This window comes from Bubalus kerabau, chromosome 2, assembly GCF_029407905.1.
Source record: "Bubalus kerabau isolate K-KA32 ecotype Philippines breed swamp buffalo chromosome 2, PCC_UOA_SB_1v2, whole genome shotgun sequence".
In the NCBI taxonomy this organism is placed as follows: domain Eukaryota; kingdom Metazoa; phylum Chordata; class Mammalia; order Artiodactyla; family Bovidae; genus Bubalus; species Bubalus kerabau.
The window spans coordinates 153,947,197-153,963,923 of record NC_073625.1 but is presented as its reverse complement, the minus strand read 5'-3'; the positions used below and the strand labels follow the sequence as shown (position 1 = coordinate 153,963,923).

General features: G+C 42.8%; 1 protein-coding gene and 1 long non-coding RNA gene across 3 annotated transcripts in view; both read left to right on the top strand.

The window, feature by feature from the left end:
* SCHIP1 (schwannomin interacting protein 1) overlaps nucleotides 1-16,727 on the top strand; it is a 145,360-nt gene that overhangs the window by 10,653 nt on the left and 117,980 nt on the right. The window lies entirely within an intron of this gene.
* On the top strand, nucleotides 83-13,722 carry LOC129643961 (uncharacterized). The gene is made up of 3 exons (XR_008710626.1): nucleotides 83-550; nucleotides 10,506-10,624; nucleotides 12,526-13,722. It is a non-coding gene; the product is annotated as an uncharacterized LOC129643961 (long non-coding RNA).

Below are 16,727 nucleotides of genomic sequence, written 5' to 3'. Positions count from 1 at the left end.
TAGTTATTCATAGACTTTTTTTTTTTTACAAAATGTTTCAAAAAGCTTCTATCAAGAAATTGTGGGGACTTGGGCTTTTCCAGGTGATGCTCCATTTGCCCAGGTGGATGGGGTTTGTTTCAAGGTCTTTGAGGAAGAGCAGAAAACAGAGCACCATTTCTGCAGCCTCACAGTCAAGCCTCCAGAAGGCAGAGTTTCTGCCCCTACCTCCTGGACACCCACCAGCCAGGCCGGTAGATCATTGTCCCCATGGCAGCACATACCCATCACTTCTTCCTCCAGGACACCCCTCCCCACTGTGATCTGCAGCCTGCCTCTGTTTCCCCTTTCACACCTGTGCAGGTGACCTGTCTGAGAACCAATGCAAAGTCGGTAAGAAAGTGGCTCCTCTGTGCTGGGTACCTCTGGTGGCCAGAGTCCCTGCCAGGTTCCCTCTTGGACCGCTTGATGATGAAGAGCTGAGGACAGGCACTCTCCCCTGCCAGCTAGCTGTGGTCAGAGCCCACCTGTTCACTAGTAGGCTGTAGACATGTCCCGAACAAAATAACAGGTAAGTCGTAGCAGCTTCTTGATTCTGTAACTTGGTTCTGTTTCCTTCTTTGTTTGCCATACATGGAAAGAACTTTGCTGTCTAAAAAAGTTTAAAGGGAATGAGGTAATTTCCTGATAATTCCTGAGATCTCTAGCCGTGTTGTAAATTTAGATTTGAGGTTAAAGCGTTAAAAAATAAAAACAGAAAAGCTGCTGTGTTATGAAAGGCTGGGGCATTTTAAATGTCAAGTGCGGCAGCATAAGAGTTTGTACCTCCTTTTCTCCATCCATAGAAAGAGTAGTGTTCAACTTCCTTCTAAAATAAGAAGGGTCTGGACCTCTGGGAACCTAGCACAGTGTCTTCTTAGAAAAGAACATTAAGGCCTCATCTCCACTCCTATAAAAATAACATGTTTTCAAATAGTTTCAAAACCAACATAGCCTTCTGTTTTTCTCCTCATGGTTCCGGTGGCTAAAAATTATGCCACTTATGAAAATTACAATTTTTTTTCTTTGTGCAATCTTACGTAATTTGGGTCCATTTTGACCTGGTCTGACATTTTATTATGAGTAACAACATCTTAAGTGCTCTGTTCTTTTTATTTCCACTCTGAAATTGGTTTTGTGAGGAGTAAGAGAAGGCCACTGGGATTTTATTTTTAAATACTTAAATTACGTAAATTATGTAACCCTTCATCTCCTGTTAGAGTTGTCATCTGGTCAACAGTGGCCCCACTCTCTGACCCAAATAGCCCTTAAGTAAGAGCTCATTCTAGAAGAATAATTTCAGGCAGCAGTAACTTTAAGTTTTTCTGAATACTGGCTCTCCTATGGTATGGTGTTTTCATTAGATGTATTTTTCTTGTGTTTCATATAGAAACTCAACAAAGCAAATGTATGGTGATTGTGCTTGTACTGACATGTAAGACCTCTGCAGAAATTCTAGTACTCTGGAAGCAAATTAAAACTCTAGTAAACAATCACACTGAGAATGTGACTGTTAGAGCTGGAAGGGACTCCATAGCGAAGGTGGCAAATTCTAATGCTTCCAGAGGCCACGCTGGGAACTAATGAGAGCAGCGGAGGATGGGTCCTGGGACAGAAGACAGCTGTTCTTTCATACTCCCGACTTGTTGCTGTGCCAGGTAGAGTCTCAGGGTTCTGATATGTCAGGAGAAACCCAGGACCCAGATTTTTAGGAAAAATATCTTAGATACTGGGGCTTCCAAGGTGGTTCAGTGGTAAAGAATTCACCTGCCCGTGCAGGAGACTCAGGAGATGCAGCTTTGATCCCTGGGTCAGGAAGATCCCCTGGAGAAGGAAATGGCAGCCTACTCCAGTATTCTTGCCTGGAAAATCCCATGGACAGAGGAGCCTGGCAGGCTACAGCTGCAAAGAGTCAGAGGGACACGACTGAGCAACTGAGCATGGATGCATTTTGAATACTAAATGCACTGCAAATAACTTTAAATAAAGACAAGTTTTGTGGAATTAAGATGCAGATCTGCAGTTCAAAAGGTGCCCTTGGGCTACCAGTTTTCCATCCTACTCTTAACCCAACCCCTTCATTTTACAGGTAAGAAAACTGAGACCCAAAGACGTTAGATGACTTACCTGATGTGGGGATGAGATGAGGGTAACTTGCTGAAAGGTTTGATAAGAGTCTAGAAATGAGAGATCTCAGGGAGGAAAACTCCTGAAGGAGTGTTGGCCTGATTTACTGACACCAGAGTAATATCTCCCCCACTTTCAGTGCTTAAAGTAATTTAAAGCAGTTAACACCCAGAGAAAAAAAATAAAAGATACCTTACACACCTTCCTCTTTATTTTTATATACATTCCATTACTTAGAATTTTCTTTTCTCTTTCATCTTCAAAGCAGTTCAGAAATTGATTTATTTGGATTTGGGGTATTTCATTATTTGCAAAGGATAAAAAGGAAAGGGGTCTTTAAGAACAGATTGTCTTAAGCATAAACATGTGTGTGCACACAGACCCAGACACACTGCAGGATATGTGGCCTCAGTTCTTTTATCTTCTGGAAACTCATCTGAGACCATTTAATTCCAAGGGGTGACAGTAGGGGTGAGTTCTAATAAAATTTCTTGTTATATAGAATCCAATGAAACTTTAATACTGCTGAATTGTTTTGAGTTTTTATTTAATTGTAGCTGTTACTACATAGTATTTAGGAGGACCTATTGAAAGTATTCACTTTTCACTTTCATGCATTGGAGAAGGCAATGGCAACCCGCTCCAGTGTTCTTGCCTGGAGAATCCCAGGGATGGGGAAGCCTAGTGGGCTGACGTCTATGGGGTCGCACAGAGTTGAACACGACTGAAGCGACTTAGCAGCAGCAGCAGCAGCATTGAAAGTATAGAGTTTTTTTGTTTTTTTTTTTACTCTGTAGAACTATTGGCTTTATGTCCAAAGTCAACAGATTTCAAACAAATGAGACAAGTTTGAGGTGGTTGTTTCACTTTCCTTTGAAAAAATAGAAAATGTTCACTTAGCTTTTTTAAAACAAACTTATTACCTGGGAATAAATTTAGATTTACAGAGATGTTAAAAAGATACAAAGATAGTAGCAGTTTCTGACTATCCTTTACCAACTTCCCCTGATGTTAAGATTGTATATAATATATATTATATACAATATACATATATATAATTATTAAGAGAAATACATTTGTTTTTTAATATTTATTCAAATATAATAGATTGTGAGTGTGAGTCATTTATAACTGTGGTACATTTGTCGAAACTAAGAAATGAACATTGGCACAGTATTATTATCTAAACTGCAGGCTTTAATTGGATTTATATTAGCTTTAAAAATTAAGAAGTATGTATTAAAACCAACCCAACAAAGCTAATGAATAACATGTAGGCTGTGGCTTGAGGAGAGAGGGGAGCGTCAAGTGCTTCATATTGTCCCTCGGCTCCCACAAAGTCATCCCAAGCAAACTTGAAACTCAAACAAGTTCTGCTTGTGTGTTTGCTTTGTAAATGCATTTTGAAGATGGGACTCCCAGCTTCTCTTCCAACAAGGCTGTCTTCTCTCAGTCTCTCCCCTGAAGGAGGAAGCCTGTGTCATGAAGGGACAGGAGAGCCAGGTGAAGAGAGAAACCATCACACAGACCTGTGGAGGAGAGGCTCCTCCAAGCAGGAAGGTGGGAGGCGGGGGCTGTCCTGAGCCATCGCCTAGTTTCATGGGCTGTGGCCAGCCACAAGTTGTCACTGTCCTTTGGAATGTTATTTGGCTCGCCAACTTCTGAATCTTTTGTTTACCTGTGTTTTTAATGAGGGAGCAGCATTTTGGCTTGAGACTCTCGTTCTTTAAAATAAAGGGTCAGGTGGAATTGGAAAGGCTCTGTGAGCCCGTAGTGTGAACATTCCAGCAGAAGGGAGTGAGAGTTGACTAGAAAGAGGTGTAAGTGACCTGGGGGACACAGGCCACTCAAGATGTGAAATGAGGGAGGGTCATGAGGAACATGTTGGAGATTTCACAGACTAAAAATGGTGAAGAAAGAGGTTTGAGACTTGTGAAAATGAAAAAGGAAAGAAAATTGGCATATGAGAATGATCAATATTTGCAGACTGATTGAATACTCTGAAGTTTCAAAACTAAACTGGTAATGGGCTCCAGGCATAGTTTTCTCAGCCGTAGAAAGATGTCCCTGTGACTCAGTGACTTCTCATAAGGAGGGTTTCCTGGTTACTCATTCCCTGCCTTTGGGTGGCCTGGTTTGGCTGACAGGCTCAGTGAATTCCTCTTAAGGTTTCTTCAGATTTCCCAGAATTCTTTGTTAATTACATGTTCAATGTATTGTGGATTATGCTACTACTAAGTAAACGTTCTTTTGGTAGAACCCATGTAATCGAGTTGAAAACTGTGTGTTCTCAGACCAGAATGGTCTTTTTTTTTTTTTTTTAATTTTTTTTAATTGAAATATAGTTGATTTACAATGTTGTGCTAGTCTCTGCTGCTGCTAAGTCACTTCAGTCATGTCCGACTCTGTGTGACCCCATAGATGGCAGCCCACCAGGCTCCCCCATCCCTGGGATTCTCCAGGCAAGAACACTGGAGTGGGTTGCCATTTCCTTCTCCAATGCATGAAAGTGAAAAGTGAAAGTGAAGTCGCTCAGTCGTGTCCGACCCTCAGCGACCCCATGGACTGCAGCCCACCAGGCTCCTCCGTCCATGGGATTTTCCAGGCAGGAGTACTGGAGTGGGGTGCCGTCTCTGCTGTATAGCAAAGTGTCTGTTATACACATATAGACATTCTTTTTTATATTCTTTTCCATTATGGTTTATCACAGGATATTTCAGACCAAAATTGTTTTGACCCACTGCTTCAATTTATATACTCCTTTGAAATTCATTGGACACTATGCTTGAAGACAGAACATATGGACATCACTGACCTCTGTATTCTTAGCTTCTTGCTCCTCTGGTGGATGTGCATGGGGTTTCTGCCTGGCGTGAGTTACCCTTCCTAATAGCACCTACGTCCTCCTTAAGAAGTTAACTCTTTGCTGTTGTGTGTTATTTTGGTGGGAGGACAATCGCAAGTGGCTGACTCCTGTTCTAGAGACCTCAGCCCAGATTCTCCCTCCCCTGACACTGTTGCAAGTGGAGGAGCTCCCCTGGGACTTTAGGTCTAGTGCATTCCCTGTGAGGCCCTCAGGAGCAGTGGGAGGCCTCCTTGAGCTGGTGACGGCCGCTGAACCCCTCCCACAAGGGGATCGTGGCCACGGCTTCACCTTCCCTACCTTTTCCACATCCCTGAGTTTCTCAATGTCCATCTCCTGTTGATTCTGTGAGCTTAAGTCAACTAGGGTTGGTCTTATTGCTTTAAAATCAGGAACTCTAACTGATGAACTAGCTCATCAGTTCCAGAACTAGGCCCTGATATGCTGGGAAAGGTTGGGTGCAAAAGGAGAAGAGGGCAACAGAGGATGAGATGGTTGGATGGCATCACCGACTCAATGGACAAAAGATTGAGGAAACTCGGGAAGATAGTGAAGGACAAGGGAGTCCAGCCTCCTGCAGTTCATGGGATCGCAGTCAGTCAGACACAACTGAGTAACAACAAACTGATACTAAAAAGCAGTCTCTAAACTTATGACTCAGATTCGAACGTGACAGTTGTAGGCCCAAGGGCACTAAGTACATGCCTCTAAGGTATTTTGAGTCTTTCACAGAATCACTGAATATCAAAGGTGGGATGGACCTTAGAGCTCAGCTGGTCCAAGGGCAGGGTAACTCACACTGGGCTCTCAGTTCTTTCCGTTTTTATAGGTAAGGAAATAACCACACAAAGTGAAAGAGACTTTCATGGTGTTACAAATAGAACGTGCCACACTGACACCTCCACTGAGACCTCATGACTCATCTGCTCAGGGCGTCTTGTCCTCCTGCCCTCCCTCTACTTCTCTGACCCTGGTGCCACGGTACCCATTTATCCGGTGACTGGCCAGAAGTAAAGTCAAAACCTGTAAAGTCAAAATCTGTAACCCTGAAGAGCATCAGTGACCTTGGAAAGGAGCAAATCTAACTGGACCACACAGGGCTTCAACCTATGGCTGGTGGTGTTAATATTAGAGCCAGTATTCAAACACTGAGCTGAAAGGTGCCCTCTGATGCCAGTCCACATGTGTCCTTTGTTTTTTATTCTTTTTTGAAATTAATTTTTATTGGACTATAATTATTTTACAATGGTGTTAGTTTCTGCTGTACAGCAAAGTGAATCAGCTATACATATACATACATACATTCCCTCTTTTTTGGACTTCCTGTCCATTTAGGTCATCACAGAGCACTGAATAGAGTTCTCTGTGCCACACAGTTGGTTCTCATTAGTTGTATATTTTATACATAGTACTGTATATATGTCAATCTCATTTATCTCAGCCCCCATCCTCTTTCCCCACCCCAGCATCCATACATTAGTTCTCTACATCTCTATCTCTATTTCTGCTTTGCAAGTAAGTTCATCTATATCATTTTTCTAGATTCCACATGCAAGAGTTATTACACAATATTTGTTTTCCTCTTTCTGACTGATTTTACTCTCTGTGACAGTCTAGGTCTATCCACCAATGTGTCCTTTGGTGCAGCTCAGACTGTGTATAAGGAAGTAGTTACCAGCAGTCTCCAGACCTGACCCAGAATAGTAATAGTAGCTTCTTTGTGATTAGGGACAAGAAACAACTAATATTATGGTAAAAATCTCATGTTTTTCATGTGAATTTTAAAGATTGTCTTCTAGACACCTCTTATTTTATAGAAATTGTGCTTTTATGTTGTCTAAGTATAACGAGTCTCTGAGCTTTGAAAGGGTAAATTTTCTGAATTTATTTTGGAGCAAAAGCTATATTTTAAAATTGCTTATGTGAAACTTTTTGGCGAAGTGAGAAGTCTACAATATGATGTCTGCCAAGACTTTCCTTAATATATGTCATTATTTTTTTCTCCAGAGCTAAGCTTTATTCAGTCAGTGACTATATGTTGCAGGTCTGCTGTGTTTTGGGCGTGGGAGATAGAGACGAGCAGAAGCTCACATGCAGCTGTTGTGTCATGGGGCTTCTTGCCTTCATGGAGCTTGCAGTTGAGTTGCAGAGACCCACATGAATCATATAAAAACACAAATGTGCAGGTTCTGCTGAAGAAGGCCATGATGCTGTGAGAACTGCAGAGACGTGCCCTAAACCTGTTTTAATGAGAAAAACAAAGCTCTTACTTATTGAGTGCCTACTGGGCAGGCACTGAGCTTTTCGTGTATTTGCCTAATGCACAGTGGGGCAAGGTGAATGCTGTTACTCCCATCTTATAGACAAAAAAAAAAAAAGCCCTGAAGTAGGGACTTGCCTTGTTGCCCAGTGGTTAGAATCCACTTTGCAGTGCAGGGGGTGTGGGTTCAATCCTTGGTCAGGGAACTAATATCCCACATGCCTCAGGGCAACTAAGCTCGCATGCTCCAATGGAGAGCCCACATGCTGCAATGAAAGATCCTACATGATGCAATGAATATCCTGTGTGATGCAACTAAGACCCAATGCAGCCAAATAAATAAACAATATTGAAAACAAAAAACACCTGAAGTATATGATGGGATCACAGAGTTAGTACACATTCTTCTGGCTCCAAGGGCCATGTACTTTCCACTTCAGCTAGAAACCACTACACCAACTGTTTGGAATGTAGCCCCTCTAACTTTCTATAACACAGTAACTGCTTATTTTTCCTGATGGCTATGACCACATCTAAATATCCATGATCTTGTGATATAGAATATCTACTTATGCCCACCTGTTTGTATTTGAGAATTTTTCATAAGCTGAAACTTTAAGTAATTAATTAATAATTAGTTAGAAATTCATTTGAACATAAATGTGTGGCTTTATGTTTGTTTTCTCTCTTTTAAAAGTCCCTACTACCCACCCTCTGTGCTTACATTTAATCATCAAATCTATCCAGTTGTTAAGGCTCAGTCAAAAACTCACCCAGCGTATTGGCTTGAAGGGGACGTAATGACCCTCTGGTTGAGTGGAAGCTCATGGAGAGAAAACTGCATTCTCACTCCCTTGACACTCAATCTTGAGCAAGTGGCTCCTCTTAAATTATTTTATGCATAGAATGGGATGAGGGGGTCCCTCAGGTTCCAGGCAGCTCAAATGGATGGGGAGCCTCGGGAGCCCTTACCATCAAGGAAATGCACCCAGAGCTTTCTCTCCAAAAATCCTGAGACCACATTCAGCAGTGGCTTTATCTGTGCCAGTAGTTCTAGAAGAGACCATCACCCAGAGAACCAGGAAGAGGGACAAGGTTGGATATGGTGAAGTTGAACACACCGCATTCTATGATTTTGATTTTGCCCATTCGTGCACTTATTCACTTAATAGTCATTCACTCAGTAGTTTGCTGTAGTAGACACTGAGAAGTTGTTGTTGTTCAGTCACTAAGTCGTGTCTGACTCTTTATGACCCCATGGACTGCAGCACACCAAGCTTCCCTGACCTTCACTATCTCTCAGAGCTTGCTCAAACTCATGGAGTTTGCTCAAGAGAGTGGTGATCCTGCCCAAATGGCATCATTATTTTGGTGAGGGAGGGGGCCATTAAACAACTTACTCAGCTAGTTATTTAATATCCAAGGTAAGTGCTATGCAGGAGAGGTCCAGGGGGCAGAGGCAGTGGGGGAGGACAATGGAATGGCGATCTAGGGAGGAGGGAGCCCTGTACAAGGGGGGCTGGCAAGAACTACCCAGGTGGAAGGGCTGTGGAGCAGGAGGGAGTTTGGAAAGGCACATGGAAATCAGCCAGGAGTATCCTGACCAAAATCACTGTCTTTCTCAGCAAACATCCCAGCTTTTTGAGTCTGTACGTCACTTTTGGAACTTTCCACCACACTCTTAAAGCCATCTTTTTCACAATAAAATCACTGTGCAATTTTCCTATAATAAACTTTAAAACTGTTCATGCTGTAAGGAGTTTAATAAAAGAGGCAATATTTGAAATGCCATTTCCTTGGACCCAGAGAATGGGGGTACAGTGGGGAATGGAGCCTTTTAGAAAAATAAGAGGGAAGAAGCTACTTAAATTCCAAGGTGAATTAATGTTAAACTTCTCAGGCTCCAGAAACTTCTAGAGTATTTTGGTTTAAAGGAGGTGGCATATTGGTGGGTTTTCTGCTCAGGTCTACTGGATGCTGTAGGCTGGGAATATGTTAAAAACAGGAGTCCCAGCCTTTTTCCTCGTGAGCTATTTGTGCTTTAGACACACTAACCCAGGATGGGGTAGAAATGTTAACATGCCAGATGCTCACAGGATTCGGGGCAGAAGGTCAGGCATTCTGATGCTGGCCATGTGAGAACTCCATCCTAGGAATTCCTTTCAAAAATCCCCACAATGCTCTGCAGGCATGTTTGGGAAATCAAAGGTATGATTTTTTTCCATTAATCATCTATGGATGTAAAGTTGGACCATAATGAAGGCTGAGCGCTGAAGAATTGATGCTTTTGAATTGTGGTGCTGAAGAAGACTCTTGAGAGTCACTTGGACAGCAAGGAGATCAAACCAATTGATCCTAAAGAAAATCAACCCTGAATATTCATTGGAAAGACTGATGCTGAAGTTGAAGTTCCAGTACTTTGGCCACCTGATGTGAAGAGCCAACTCATTGGAAAAGACCCTGATGCTGGGAAAGATTAAAGGCAAAATGAGAAAGGCAGCAGAGGATGAGATGGTTAGATAGCATCACAGACTAATGGACATGAATTTGAGCAAACTCCGGAGATAGCAAAGAACAGAGGAGCCTGGAGTGCTGCAGTCCATGGGGTTGCAAAGAGTTGGACATACCTTAGCAACTGAACAACACCCAGGGAGGTGAGAGAAACCCCTCCCCTCCCCCAACCATCCAGCTTGAGATGATTGGATCTGGAGCCTTGGTTAGGAGCTATAGGTAATTACCATGTCTGAGCAGGACCAGTGAATAGTATGAGCTGAGGTAAAGCTTAATCCTCTCTCTACCCACCAACAATGAAAAGCTGTTGAACTGTCAAATAGGGTTTGCAACTTTGAAGTAAAAATGTTTCCTGCCACATATCATCAAGTTGAACAAGTCCACACCTGTTCATCTGGTCCTTGGTTAGTAGAAGGAATGAAAAAGAACTGTGTGCCTTTGAGCTAAGGCATTTTAAATACTTATTACTGTGATTCACTTTCCAGCGTTCACCTTCATTGCAGTTTTCCTTTCATCTTGACACTGTAAGTAATGCATGAACCTTCCCTGTGGAACACTGCAGATCTCATTTAAATGGTGAAAACGTCTCCAGCTCAGGCCCATTTGCTACGCAAGAAATAGGAGATGTTTTTGTCAGGTTACAGCCAAAGGATTCCTTGTAACATGGGTACCTCTCATTGGCTTCCATCACTGTATTCCTTTAACCAATGGTTTCTGTTCTTTCAGTTATCCTAAAAATGGATGGAAAAATAAATGGCTTCATAGCATTGTGCTGGGACTGAGAAAATTGTTTATACATCTCCATCAAAAACAAAACTTCAAGGACTTCCCTGGTGGTCCAGTGGGTAAGACTCTGCCTTCCAATGCAGCGGTACAGGTTCAGGTCCCTGATTAGGGGGCTAAAATCTCACGTGCCTCTCAGCCAAAACCCCCAAAACATAAAACAGAAGCAGTATTGTTACCAATTCAATAAAGACTTTTAAAAAATGGCAAATGCCTTAATACCAAGTAAAAATCACAAAACCAATCTGAATTTTCTCCTTAGAATACATCCTTTGCTTTATTACCTAGAGATTGAACTATAGCTACAGGTAATGAACTAGACAAGGTTTCCATGTTTTTTTTTCCCCCCAAAACTCTCACCCATTAAAAAAGAAAAAAGTTTTAGGGAGAACTCAAAGGTCCATATTACTTTTTTAAAAATCACAATTATGTATTATTCAGGTTATCTATCCACCCACCAAAGGCAATACACTTAAAATGCCATATCAGAGCAGTTGTGCAACTTCTCAATTTGATAGCTTTTCTGAAAAGTGTAACCATGCATCCATAAATGTAATGAGAGCTTTTTTCATATTAAAGGCATGTTATTGGGAGATGGAATGTTTCCTTCTCCCTCCATAACTGCACAGTGATTAAATATTGACTAGGAGCCAGGAGTTGACAGCCCTCGGCCTCACGCTGGTAAATGCTGATGTGTGAGGCTGAATGTAAATACAGAGTCATCCCCACAGGGCCACGTTTCCTGTTGGGAGGTGGGGAGCGACAAGCAGTGTGTTATGCATGAGGTGTCAAATTCCAGCGCTCAATAGAAGGATGTAATTTGAAACAAGTAATTCCTTAAAAAGCAACCCGACTCTGTCAAAAGAAAAATATATTTTCCTAATCAATCTGAATAATAAAGAGGATGTTAGTCAGAAGTTTTAACAAAACATCCAGGGTATCCGCTGAACACTGCTGCTTGCAGAAACAAAAGAGCTGTCTGGCACTGGAACGGCTTATTCTTTCACTGACAGTGATTACTTGGTTTATATAAAACAGATTGGTTGAAATCATCAGATTTATTTCTGTGATACTCACTTGATTAGGAAATTTCAATACATCGTCTATAGCTTTCTTGTGTGTGTACTTTTTATTGTTATTTTAAACAGTCTGACCATTGAGAACACACAATTAGCTGTTTCTGTCCTTCTATGGAGGGAGGGGAAGGGAAATGAGATGTTTTGTTTGGTTTCTATAAGAAAATAGTTTTCCTTTCATTTTTTCTGTTAATAAGGTGCAGGTAAAGAATCTACCTGCAATGCAAGAGACCCAGGTTCAGTTCCTGGGTGGGGAAGATCCCCTGGAGAAGGAAAGGGCAACCCACTCCAGTATTCTTGCCTGGAGAATTCCATGGACAGAGGAGCTTGGTGGACTACAGATCGTTCGGTTGCAAAGAGTCGGACACAACTAATCGACTAACACACATACACGATCTAATTATTTTTATTCTAAGACATTTAAATGATGCAGCAAATACCTAGAATTTGTCTCAAAATAGCTCCCATCCAGGCTGAAGGTAGACTATGAGCCTAACCTCCAGCCTGTTTTGTTTCTTTGGGTTTGGGTTGTCTTTCAAACCCTGGAAGTTGCTGAGGCACCTTCCTCTGATTTTCCAATCCTTGTTCATCCCCCACACATTCATGCACACTTGGCTCAGGGCTGTACATTCAGACCCCGGGATCTGAGTGACTGATGGCAGCCCACTCCAGTATTCTTGCCTGGAGGATCCCAGCGACGGGGAAGCCTGGTGGGCTGCCGTCTATGGGGTCGCACAGAGTCAGACACGACTGAATCGACTTAGCAGCAGCAACAGCAGCCTGGGGAGGACCCTGCCCCAGAGTCTCCCCCTGGCTGGGTGTCTCCTGGACTGAATGGACTCATACTGAAATGATGAATCCCTTTCCTCAAATTCTATGTTTTTAAGGTGAGTGGAGAGCAAATAGATTCAACCAAGGACTGACGACTGTGTTGAAGAGGCAGCTGTTAGCCCAGAGTCCTCCTGTCTCCCTACTGCGCTGGGACCAGACCTCCTCAGCCCAGTCTCAGCTGGTCAGTCAGCGTGGAACATCTGGCATAGTTTCCATGACACTTGACTTGGGCTTCAGTAGGTGGGATGGAAAAGGTTAGCCAAGGAATGTTTACTTTTTCCGATTTCATGTGGCAGATAGAATTACCATCCCTAAGATTTCAAAATGGTATACTTATCAAAATCTGAAATTAGTCAACATCTTTGCTCTTTCTCCAGAGAAAGAAAGGTCTGTGAACACCTTAACTACATCTACTTTCTGTCTGACTTACATAATTTTGTTAGGCACATATTATAATTTTTAATAAATGTTATTCATTTAAAAAAATAGTTTAATGAAGGTGATTTGACCCCTGCTCAGAGTAGTCTGCTTAGCCTGGAGACCAAGCCCTGCCTTCATTCTTCATTAGCTGCCCCGCTGAGTGGCTAACACAGAAGTAGAGGGGGAATGTCCTTGTCCCTGAGTTCCAGGAAAGGACATTTTTTTAAAAAGACTTTCTAGATTGATGTATTGGGGCAGAAACGCTAAAACAGACAATATTTGAGGTGAAGTTTTCAATTTTACTCTTTTCAGAAAAGCAGTGTACTGATAAGAATCTACTGAGATACAAGGCCTAGCAGAAATGACAAGATGCAGTCACCGTGCTCATGGCACTTAAACCAGCGGCTCCTGTGGATAGAACAGAATCTTAAGAATGGCCTGCTGAGTGCTGAGCATGCTTTCACTTGTAAGAAATTAAACTCAGAAACACTAAACACAATTCCTTGATGTGATTTCCTGTTGGTTCATCTATATACTCTAGAAGATTCCTGAGGAGAGGTTTATTGCTCACCGGAATTTAGTGCAAGAGTCCTCCAACAGTGTTGACTGTTTGCTAAGAGCCCCCTCTCAGAGCCAAATTATCCACTTCCCTTTCCCAGTGAGTTTAACGCAGATCATACATTTATCAAAAATATAGAAACAGGGACTTCCCCAGCAGTCCAATGCTTAAGAATCTGCCTTCCAATGCAGGGGACTCAGGTTTGATCCCTGATTGGAAAGCGAAGATCCGACACACAGTGGGGAGACTAAGCCCAAACACTGCTGAGCAATCCCAATACAGCCAAAAATAAATACATATTAAAAAAAAAAAATATATATATATATATATATACACATAGAAAGAACCTATTATAGGCTGGGCACTGAGCATACAGTACTAGAAGAAACAGGTCGAATGCTAGTCCTTATGTAGTGCTTAGTCATGTCTGACTCTTTGCTACCCCATGGACTGTGTAGCCTGCAAGACTCCTCTGTCCATGGGATTCCCCGGGCAAGAATACTGGAGTGGGTCGTCATTTCCTTCTCCAAGTCCTTATATAGACACATACATTAGGCCTATGAACCACCCTATATTAGTCAGGGTTCTCCAGAGAAACAGAACCAGTAGGATGTGTTTGTTTTTGCCTGTCTGTCTTTCAATCTATCTATCTATCTAGAGATTTAAGGAAATAACTTTTGTCCAGGCTGCCAAGTCTGAAATCTATAGGACAGGCCACCAGGAGTTGATGTTTGAATTCTGAGTCCAAAGGCAGTCTGGAGACAGAGTTCCTTCCTTGTCAGGGGACCCCAGAATTTTTTCGCATAAGGCCTTCAGCTGATTAGATGAGTCTGCCCCACATTGTGGAGGGTAATCTGCTTTACACAAAGCCCATGAAGTTAAATCTTAATCACATCCAAAAAAACCTTCACAGCAACATCTATACTGGCATTTGACCAAACAACTGGACACCATGGCCTAGCCAAGTTGACACATAAAATTAAACATCAGTTCCCTCCCACCACCCCCAAGTGACTATCTCATTTCCATTTAATGGCTCTCAGACTTAAGCAGGCATCAGAATCCCTGGAGTGCTTGTTAAAGCAGAGTGCTGGCTCCTGTTCTCTTGATTCAGGAGGTCTGGGATGGGGCCCAAGAATGTGCAGTTTTAACAAGTCCCAGGTTATGCCAGTGCTGCTGATGCAGGGACCACACTTTGAGAACAAACTGCTTCATGTAATCCTGGGGCTGCTCCTTCGCCTCATGGCTCAGAAACTGACTTTGTGATCATAATAAAGGTTTTTATTTCTCAGGGATGGACCCAAATGAACCGAGATTACAAAGCTGCTGTGCAAAACATCAGTGCAAGGATGTACATTAACCACCATAGTGGTTAGAATAATGGTGTCTGCTTGGGAGGGGTAGTCTCCATAGGGCCACTTCATGGAACAGTGAGCAATGATCAGAGGGAGCTGTCTGCTACAGCTTCCTCACCACAACGTCGGTCATGTTCTCAAGGTCTTGTGGCCAGGGCCTTCTCTCCCTGGACCTTGTACAAGAATTAAGACAGGGCTATTGTTTAAGGAATGGACGCCCTAATGGCACCCCACTCCAGTACTCTTGCCTGGAAAATCCCATGGACGGAGGAGCCTGGTGGGCTGCAGTCCATGGGGTCGCTAAGAGTCGGACACGACTGAGCGACTTCACTTTCACTTTTCACTTTCATGCACTGAAGAAGGAAATGGCAACCCACTCCAGTGTTCTTGCCTGGAGAATCCCAGGGACGGGGGAGCGTGATGGGCTGCCATCTATGGGATCGCACAGAGTCGGACACGACTGGAGCGACTCAGCAGCAGCAGCAGCCCTAAGTGGACACTTAGTTTGTACTGGTCTGAAAGAATGCTTCTCTCTGTACTGCAAACTGTACTCAGCAGTGGGGCTGAAAGTCCACAGAGATTGGAAATACTTGTAGTAAATCATTAAAAATTTACTTTTTATAGTAACTTTTCATTAGCTATAACACATACTGTTTTTATAAAAGAGAAGACTGGGCAGCATTAGAATTGGTTAGTGTGTGTCCTTTATATGTTGGGTAGCCTTTCATGATTGTACTTTGAGTGAATTTACAATCTCCCCTTCAAAGGCTATTTTCACATTTCTTTGTACATTATAGGGATTTGAGTTTGAAAAAAAACAGTTACACATTTCATATTTTCAGAATCTTCCATGTCCATTTAGGAGCCACTTTCCCCTGAGTTTTGGCTTTCTGCCTCCATTGTGCTATTTTTAGATTTTTATTAATAGTTAAGAATGGGATTCTTCGCTTAATACAGACCTTTGAACTGAATTGTGTTGCCAAAACATTATGTGTATATTATTTGTTTCAGTGTTCTTTTTTTAAAAGAGTTCTGCATTTGCCTTCCTCAGTATGAAAAGTTTGGTCTTTTGTGGAAAGACAGACCCTTAAAGCTGGTTCTTAGAAATCTGTGGCTTAATTGCCATCAACCCACTCACCTAGCCAGTCTTTCTGAATAAATAGCCTTCGGATGTGAGGGTAGGTGGTGGGAGCTGCCCCTGGGTTATTGTCCCCAGATCTCAGTGCAGATAAGAAGTATATCCACGGGAATCTCAGCGACATGGCAAATGCACGTGCATTCTCAGGCTTTCAGTCTCTTTGTCCTACCGATTCAGGGTGCCTGTGTGCATGCTAAGTCACTTCAGTCGTGTCCAACTCTGCGGCGCTTTGGACCATAGGCTGCCAAGCTCCTCTGTCCATGGGATTCTCCAGGCATGAATATTGGAGTGGTTGCCATGTCCTCCTCCAGGGGATCTTTCCAACCCAGGGACCAAACCCGAGTCCCTTAAGTCTCCTGTATTAGCAGGCAGGTTCTTTGCTACTAGTGCCACCTGGAAATCCCACTAGTCTAGGGTCCAGTTAGCAAACAGAAAGCAATCTAGGAATTTCAAGGAACTGACTTAATACAGGGAACTGGTTACACGAGTGAAGGGAGGCTGACCAAGCAAAAAACGCTCATCGAGGTAACCCAGAGACGCGTAACTGCAAGAAGCAGCCACCTCCACCAGAACGGACACCACAAACTGGCAGAGATGGTGTTACCAGAATCTTCCTGGGAGGTGCCTCATGGGGTTAAGGCACAGCCCCTGGAGGACATGGCATACCTTGGGGAGCATACTGGGCTCATACTTGGAAAGCAGCCACAGTCAGATCACAGGAGACCATACCAGGGGTGGCGCTCTGTAGCCAAGGAACTGACCTCACCGAGGAAATCTATTAATCCG